This window comes from Schistocerca gregaria, chromosome 4 (assembly GCF_023897955.1).
Source record: "Schistocerca gregaria isolate iqSchGreg1 chromosome 4, iqSchGreg1.2, whole genome shotgun sequence".
In the NCBI taxonomy this organism is placed as follows: Eukaryota; Metazoa; Arthropoda; class Insecta; order Orthoptera; family Acrididae; genus Schistocerca; species Schistocerca gregaria.
Genome location: NC_064923.1, coordinates 287,405,297 through 287,414,638, shown reverse-complemented (window position 1 = coordinate 287,414,638; position 9,342 = coordinate 287,405,297).

Sequence of the window (9,342 nt, the reverse complement as noted above, 5' to 3'; positions counted from 1 at the left end):
TGGACGGTTTTTATAGACAGTTGCTTTGCTGCACCCCAGAAGAAAAAGTCAGATGGTGTTAGGTCAGGTTATCGTGGAGGCCAAAGTCCCTGTGAAATTATGCGATCACCAAAAACATCAGCAAGCAGTGACATTGAAACGCGAGCTGTACGCGTGGTTGCACCATCTTGCTGAAAATAACCGTTCAGTATTTCACCTAGCACGAGTTCTCCTATGAATGGGTACAGACTATAACTGCAGTATCGTTGTGCTTTTCTTGCTTCGTTGAAAAACCCAAGCAGGCGAACAATAATACAGCAAGCGCGGCTAACAATCCTACGGCACTGCGGAGAGACTTTTTGAACACTCCGTGAAAAGCTTGTCGGGGAGACGCGGTAAAGAGTGCTGTCCTTTTCGCAATGCGGAAATGGAACGATTTATCTGACGTCCAAAAGGGCATGAGCATTGGCTTTCGGGACAAGTGTGGAAGCATTTCCGGAACGCCTAAATCTGTAAACTGTTGGCGTGCCGCCGTGGTTAAAGTACCAGGTGATCAAAAAGTCAGTATAAATTTGAAAACTTAATAAACCTCGGAGTAATGTAGATAGAGAGGTAAAAATTGATACACATGCTTGGAATGACATGGGGTTTTATTAGAACCAAAAAAAAAAAACACCCCATATTGCTAGATGCGTGAAAGATCACTTGCGCGCGTCGTTTGGTGATGATCGTGTGCTCAGCCGCCACTTTCGTCATGCTCTGCCTCCCAGGTCCTCAGATCTCAGTCCATGCGATTATTGGCTTTGGGGTTGCCTGAAGTCGCAAGTGTATCGTGATCGACCGACATATCTAGGGATGCTGAAAGACAACACCCGACGCCAATGCCTCAACATAACTCCGGACATGATTTACAGTGCTGTTCACAACATTATTCCTTGACTACAGCAAATGTTGAGGAATGACGGTGGACATATTGAGCATTTCCTGTAAAGAACAGCATCTTTGCTTTGTCTTACTTTGTTATGCTATTCTGATCAGATGAAGCGCCATCTGTCGGACATTTTTTGAACGTTTGTAATTTTTTTTGTTCTAATAAAACCCCGTGTCATTCCAAGTATGTGTGTCAATTTGTACCTCTCTATGTACATTATTCCGTGATTTATTCAGTTTTCAAATTTATACTGACTTTTAGATCACCCGGTACACCGACGTACGCAGCCCCTGTCTGGGGATACGCTGCGCCCACACCCCTGCGCCGTCTGCAGCTCATACAAAACAAAGTACTCAAAATCATAAGCAATGCTCCACGATACACACGCATCGCGGACCTTCACCGGGAATACCGACTTGAGACTCTCAAGGAGGTAATCCACAAACTCACCACAAGACTATACAGGAACTCCAGACATTCGCAGAACCCGTTTATTCTGAATCTGGGGAACTACAACCACAACCATAGATGAAAACATAAAAGACCAAAAGACATACTTGTAAGGACATAACATCTATGGCCAAGCATACGCAAACATAACGGTACAGGCGAGCCCCTGCTAATTAGACGCCATTACTGGATATCCAGCTGAAACACACTGCCGAATAACTGGCACCACACAGGGAAGCTGTACAGTACACTGCATGCAGACAAGCTCCACACATCCCCCACACAGTGAGATGATCTATGGCCGATCTCCCACTACTGTATAACGATCCTGATTGTTCCAGGAATGTAGCAGCTGCAGCAACTGGGACACATCGCCATCGCTTGTCACGGTAATGATGCATGATACCTATACTAACAAATCCAACCTTGCATGAACTATCGCAGCTAGTAAGCCACTGCTGCTCTTACTACCCCTCCCACTGTCGCAGAGGTTTTTTTCCCACGGCACGAGCCATGGCACTTTTTTTCCTCTGCTCTTCAAATCGCTACCCTCACTCGCGTTTCGTCCACTATCTATCACCTGATGGACCGTATTAATGCGTAGTCTTACCCAGACGCACGGACAACATCACAGCCCAGCATCCTGTGATCCACTTACTAGATAACTAACATGATCACGGAGGTGACAGTAGAACTTTTGGTTTGGTCACCACGTTGGTGCGGGCGTGGAGGGGCCCCATCTCTTTTACCCGATACACCGTGCACGGCAATGTGGTACTATCCAAACTATAGATAACAGGAGTGGATGACGGCTGCGGAGATGTGTTCGGGCGAATAGACGTGCAAATGTTAAGCAGCGGACGGCACAGACAAACCAAGAGGCTCCGCAGGAAGCGCCTTGTTCACGCGCCCGTGGTGAGTGCGCTTCATAGTTAACATCGCAACTAGACGTCCACTGAATGGTGACAGGTGGCCCTTTCAGATGAATCACGTTTTATACAATACTTCACCGGACAGATGGCTGTTGGCATGCAGGGCTTGAAACGTCTGAATGCAAACACTCAGCAACAATTACGGGAGCGTTACGGTTTGTAGAATGTTTTCGTCGCATTCCCTGAGTGATCCCGTCATACTGGAAGGTGAAATAGGTCGTAAGTCAGATGACAGCAGTCGACTAAATAGTAAGTGTGGTGTCACCGCCAGACACCACACTTGCTAGGTGGTAGCCTTTAAATCGGCCGCGGTCCGTTAGAATACGTCGGACCTGCGTGTCGCCACTATCAGTGATTGCAGACCGAGCGCCGCCACACGGCAGGTCTAGTCTAGAGAGACTCCCTAGCACTCGCCCCAGTTGTACAGCCGAATTTGCTAGCGATGGTTCACTGTCTATATACACTCTCATTTGCCGAGACGACAGTTTAGCATAGCCTTCCACTACGTCATTTGCTACGACCTAGCAAGGCGCCATATTCAGTTACTATTCTGAACAGACCTCACGTCAGTAGAGGCCTTCTCTCCTCACGCCAGCCTGCGTGAGCTAAAGCGCGTGCATTTCGGCCTCCACTAGTAACACGGTGTTGGCTCTTCTGCCAACACAACAGTAAGTCTATGCTTTGTTCCAACCATGCTTCTCACGATTTAATTTTCTTGGTATCTGATGTTAGAATAGCCCCCAGTTTTGTTCGATAGGAAACATTAAACTTAGTCCCGCCGAAAGCTTTACGAAATTGTGTTTGCTGAAAAAGAACTTGTCAGTGCCAGTACTGTGGAATGTAATATTTCCTCTAGTCAAAAAGAAAAATCCTAAGAACGGATCGACAAACGAGGGAAGTAACAGTGATCTGCGTTCAGTTACTAATCGTGATCGATAAACTCACTCCTGACAGAATGCAAGCGTCAGATTCTCTTAATTTGCACCCACTACCGACGCAAGAGAAGGTCAACTTCAAACTACGCCGAACTGTCTCGGCGAGAGTTCTTTGGCATAGACGTCGGCGGGCGCACGGCGGTCTGTGATTGATCGCGTAAGGCTCTCGCTAGAACTGCTGCAGTCCCTTCCCATTCCTGCCTGGTCTCGTTTTAAACTGAGCTAACTTTGCTGTTCGTTTATGTCTGCTGTGCCACAATCTGGCGTGTCTTTAACTTTGCCGATATTACTTACAAAGTATTTTTAGGTTCTGTTACTTCCTTCCTTACTATTCCTTTTTATCGCTTACTAATGCAAAGATAAGAATGACAAACAAAACCCGTCAGAGCAAAAAACTCAAATCTGTAAAAAAACTATTTCTAAATAGGTTATAAAATGAAAAGGCTTTTTACTGTACCTGGTAATACCGTCAGACATTTGTTCATCGATCTAGAAGATGACAGAAGTCTGCAAAAAGGGGTTCACTTTTAGCGTTCGTATCTTATTTCGTTTACATAAATGACATTTCAAGAGTAACACCTCCAAGTGCCAAATTTGGTTTACAAGTGGCGTTTATTTCATTTTTTAGCCTCCTGTTTTCCGCAGTCGCAGTTACACTAGTAATATAGGTTATATTCCCTCTTTGGCGACTGCAAGAAAATTATTATTTAGACCAAACGCATTTCGCTTTATTTCAAAACATCTTCAGTGGTCATTGCAAAAATTTGGTTTCTATTAGAAATCTGTTTGTCAAGAAGGTAAACTGTTCTCATGGTTCACATCACTGCTGCTAAAAAGTAGTAAATCACAGTGATTACTTACGATTTTTTGGTGCCCACTGCATTTCTATTGTTCCTCCACACATAGCATATATATATATATATATATATATATATATATATATATATATATATATATATATATATATATATATATATATATAATCACGGAACACGGAAAAAATAGAACACCGAGACATAAATGAAAGTGTCTCTACATCCGAAAGACGATGTCTATTCAAATTTCGCACCAGTCGCATGAGAATGGTGCTAGTACCGTCACTATGAGCATGCAAATCAGGTTTGCATTAAATACACTCTGTAACAGTCGTGAGCTCTAGTTACAGTTGAGATTGGACACAGTGAGTTGATGTTAGTATTAGAATGCCTTTAACGTGACAACGTGTCACTGATTTTAAAAGGGGTCCTGTAATAGGGTTACGAGACGCTGGATGTTCCTTCTCCGATACTGCAGAACGATTTGCCAGGTATGAAATAACTGGATATGATAGGTGGCAAAATTCAAATGGCTCTGAGCACAACTGGACTTATCTGAGGTCATCAGGCCCCTAATACTTAGAACTACTTAAACCCAACTAACCTAAGGACATCATACACAGCCATGCCCGAGACAGGATTCGAACCTGCGACCGTAGCGGTAGCGCGGTGATGGGTGGCAGAATGTAGAGTCGCAAGAAGATCGGGCTCCGGACGGCCACGTGGGACTACCGAGAGGGAAGACCATCGTGTCCGCCATGTGGTTCTGGCGCATCGTACTGCATCTGCAGCAGCTGGCACCACAGTGACACAACGAAATGTTACTTCAAGGACAGATCAGAGCCAGACGCCCTGTAACGTACATTCCACTGGCCCAAAATCACCGCCATTTGCAACTTCAGTAGTAACACTAATGGCAGGGCAGGTAGGGGATCTGTTGTGTTCTCTGATGAAAGCTGGTTCTGCTTCGGTGCCGGTGGTTGCCGTGTATTGGTTACAAGGGGGCCAGCCGAGGGCCTCCAACCAGCCTGCCTGCGTGCTACACACACTTGAACTACACCCGGAATTATGGACTGGGGTGCGATTTTGTATGCCAGGCAGGAGCACTCTCGTGGTTGTCCCACGCACCCTGACTCCAAATCTGTACGTCATTCTGGTGATTCTACCTGTTATGCTGAACAGCATTCCAGGTGGCGTTTCCAACAGGACAACGCTCGCCCACATGTCGCTGTTGCAACCCAACATGCTCTACAGAGTGACGACATGTTGCTTTGACAATACATGTTGCTTGGGTTTGCTCGATCACCACATCTCTCCCCAACAAGTACACATGGGACATCGTCGGACGACCAACTCCAGCGCCATCCACAAGCAGCATTAACCGCCCCTGTATTGACCGGCAAAGTGCAAAAGGCATGGGACTCCATCCCACAAACTGACATCCGGCACCTGTACAACACAATGCATGCACGTTTGCATGCTTGCATTCAACATTCTGGCGGTTACACGGGTTATTAATGTACCAGCGTTTCACAGTTGCAGTGGCGTATCTCGAACTTACATTAACCTGTGATCTTGGGTTGTGAATCAGATATGTCACCTAGAGAAATCTATTCCCGAAATTTCATTGTTGTAAATTAATTCTTTTTTGGCGTTGAGATTTTAGCCATTGGTATGAGGAACATCTACCTCGTGTGACTGTGGTAGTGTCTGCCATTCCTCATTGCGTGTTTGTATTTTTGACTAGTATGTGTGTTGGTGTGTGTGTGTCTATAGGCATTTTTTTTTCTTTTTCGTATTAGGCGGCATAACATCTACTCGTTTGTGTGTGTGACAGAAAACGTGAAGGTGGGATATGAGTCCTAACTTCATTCTGTACACTTTGTTAAAGCTATTTTAGTAGAGTACTGTGGTAGGTGATCCTGAGTGGGCATGTTGGAGGTTTTATTTGCTACTGTTTTTGTGGTGGCTAGAAAGTTTATTATTTATCTACTATATGTTTTATTAGTTTAAATAACGTTTGGTAGCTGATGTTTCAAAAAATGGTTCAAATGGCTCTAAGCACTATGGGACTTAACATCTGAGGTCATCAGTCCCATAGACTTAGAACTACTTAAACCTAACAAACCTAAGGACGTCACACACATCCATGAGCGAGGAAGGATTCGAACCTGTGACCGTAGCAGCAGCGCGGTTCCGGACTCAAGCGCCTAGAACCGCTCGGCCACAGCGGCCCGCTTGCTGATGTTTGTTTGTACGCTTTTTTTGTGCATTCTGATTACTATCACAACTGTTTCTATTGTGGTTGGGGGCGGTTTTTATAGTCGTTTTCACTGGAGTTGATAAATGCCAGATTTTTTATGTAATTTTTTTTTTGTTGTTTTCATTTCTGTGAGGTGTCTATGCGGCATCTCGTCTGCTCTCGCTATTTGTCACATTTGCTTGCGATGGTAATATATTCTTATCACAGGACTCATATTCTCTAATCAGTGTATAGTATGACAATTGACAAGACTACAGCCGGCTGAAGGGGCCGTGCGGTTCTAGGCGCTGGAGTCTGGAACCGCGAGACCGCTACGGTCGCAGGTTCGAATCCTGCCTCGGGCATGGATGTGTGTGTGATGTCCTTAGATTAGGTAGGTTTAACTAGTTCTAAGTTCTAGGGGACTAATGACATCAGAAGTTGAGTCCCATAGTGCTCAGAGCCATTAGAACCATTTTTTTGACAAGACTACAGAAGGAGAACAGACACGTCAATAAGCGAAAAGACACTTCATAAATTTTTCGAAAAAAGAATTGACCACAAATTTCCCCTTCGCAATCCAACACAGAGACCACATGACCACGACGCCAGGACTAATCCACCTCTCTCGATATTGCACATGTTAAGCTTCGACCGTTCACTGTTTCACTATTCACTGGGTCATCTTACCACTAGATCTCAGGAAGGGGGTGGTCGGGTGGGTAGGTGCGATGGGGAATTCTTCCGGTTAGCAATAACACACAACCGCTCGCTCACAAAAAGATCTACACCCAAAGACTGGGTTGTTGCACAAGTGACAGCAATACGCAAGAAAAGAAAGAGGAGAAATCTGCTGAAGTACAAAAGTCTCTAACGTCGACTTGCAGTCTCACGAGTGTACTGACCTCCAAATCTTTTAACACGGTAGACTCTCCGGTCAACGTTACTGAGACACTGTACTCCTCGCCCCTGTGCATCTTTTCAGAGGCGCATTCGGCCCTGAATGCATATTTATGGACGACAACATGCGACCGCGTCGAAATGTGCAGGTGGAGCAGCTCTTGGAACAACAGAATATTCGACGAATGAACTTGCCTTCCAGCTCCCCCGACTTAAATCCCATCGAGTACGTGTGGGCTGCATTTGGGAGATGTGCTGCAACACGTCCAGAGAATCAATGAGCATCCAGAAGTTGGCAGCCGCGCTGGTGGAGGAATTGAACACCCTACCATAAGAACTCGCTGCCAACCTAACGGCCTGCATGGCAACACGTTGCAGATCACGCACTGCTGTCCGTGGTAATCACGTGTCCTATTAAGAATCATGTCCCAACATTTCTAATGTCTGGGGGAGCATAATACGACATCGCAGTGACTTCAGGGTAAATATTGTCTTTGAATAAACATTCTTTCTGTTCTCTTCATGCCGTATTTCTTTAATTTTCCTTCCATAGTATAGTGTCGCAGTGATTTTATGTATGGCCCAAGTTTCATTGAGCTATTAGTTGACAATGGCACGTTTGTAAAAATTACTTTAAAAAAATGTTCAAATGGCTCTGCGCACTGTGTGACTCAACATCCGAGGTAATCACACACATCCATGCCCGAGGCAGGATTCGAACCTGCGACCGTAGCGGTCGTGCGGTTCTGGACTGAAGCGCCTAGAACAGGTCGGCCACAGCGGCCGGCTATTACTTTCGTCCTTAAGTTTTGCACACCACTGTCGGTTAACTTGAGAAGCGTACAGAATATGGAACGCTTAGTAGAAGAAAGGTTGTTGTTGTTATTGTTGATCATGATGATGATGTTGCTATCACTCAGAAGACTGGTTTGATGCAGGTCGCCACGCTATATAGTCTGTTTTACGTAAGCTTTTTATTTTTGTGTATCTCTTGCATGCCCATGCTACACCCATTTGAACTTGATGGAAACAGAGATATTTCGTAACTCATTTCGCTCTGTTCGTGCATGATACCCTCAGCGCCGTGGAAGGTGCTCAGACTGACTCTGTGCTCGTTGACTGCCGGAAGGTATTCGATAAAATTCCGAACTACTTTTAGCCAACGAAACACGAGTTTATTGAGTATCGGAGCAGATTTTTGACTGAATACAAGACTTTCTTGCAGGTAGAACTCAACACATCTCTCTTAAAGGTACAAAATCAACGAATTACAGTCATTAAAATTCTTCTTGGTTTGGGACCGTATTGTCAACTATAAAATTCCGACGTTTCGGCGACTATTGCAAGACGCCACCTCTGATTTATTGTATTGTTTGAGACAGATGTATCTCTCGTGTTGTGATAACTTCGTGCTTATCTCACCAGTCGACATTCGCACCCTATTTCATAAACTCATGGGGCATGAAACTTGTCAATTGTATCTTCCGTCGAGCCCAGAACGTCTTTTATTTTATTGTTGCTGCGAAAAATCGGCTTAATATCTGCCCGACGGAGAGTTTTGCTCAGACCCTCTGCACGTGTGGTTGCAGGACGGCGTTCTGTGCTTCGTTCTGTATTTCCCTGTTGCCATCCTCCTTTGGTGCCACAGTTGATGTATCATCCTCACGCGTAACCTTTAGCTCCAAAAATGGACCTGAGGTTCAGCTCAGCTTTGAGATTGCGTTCACGGCTGATTCTGTAGGCTCTCTTAGTTAAAGTTTGCAGGGCCGATTTCTTTTGCGTAGGGTGGTGGTGGGAGGATGCGTGCAGGAACCTGCTCGTGTTGGTGGGCTTTCTATAAACTCTATGTCCAAGCTTCTCATCAGGCTTGCGGTAAACTTCCACGTCGAGAAAAGGCAGTACCTCTTTCTTTTCTATCTCCATGGTGAAGTGTTACATATAATGGAATGGGTACTCTGTTCCAACTGCACCAAATAATGGCCAATTGCAACCATTCATGGACTTAACGTTCCCAAACAACAATGGAATTTTTGTGGATGGCCGTGTGTGATGTCACTGTGCCACAATTGTTCCTAATTGATATGAAGAACATTCTGGACAGTTCGAGTGAATGATTTAGCTTCACAGATAGCTCGACATAAATTCCACGGAACATTTA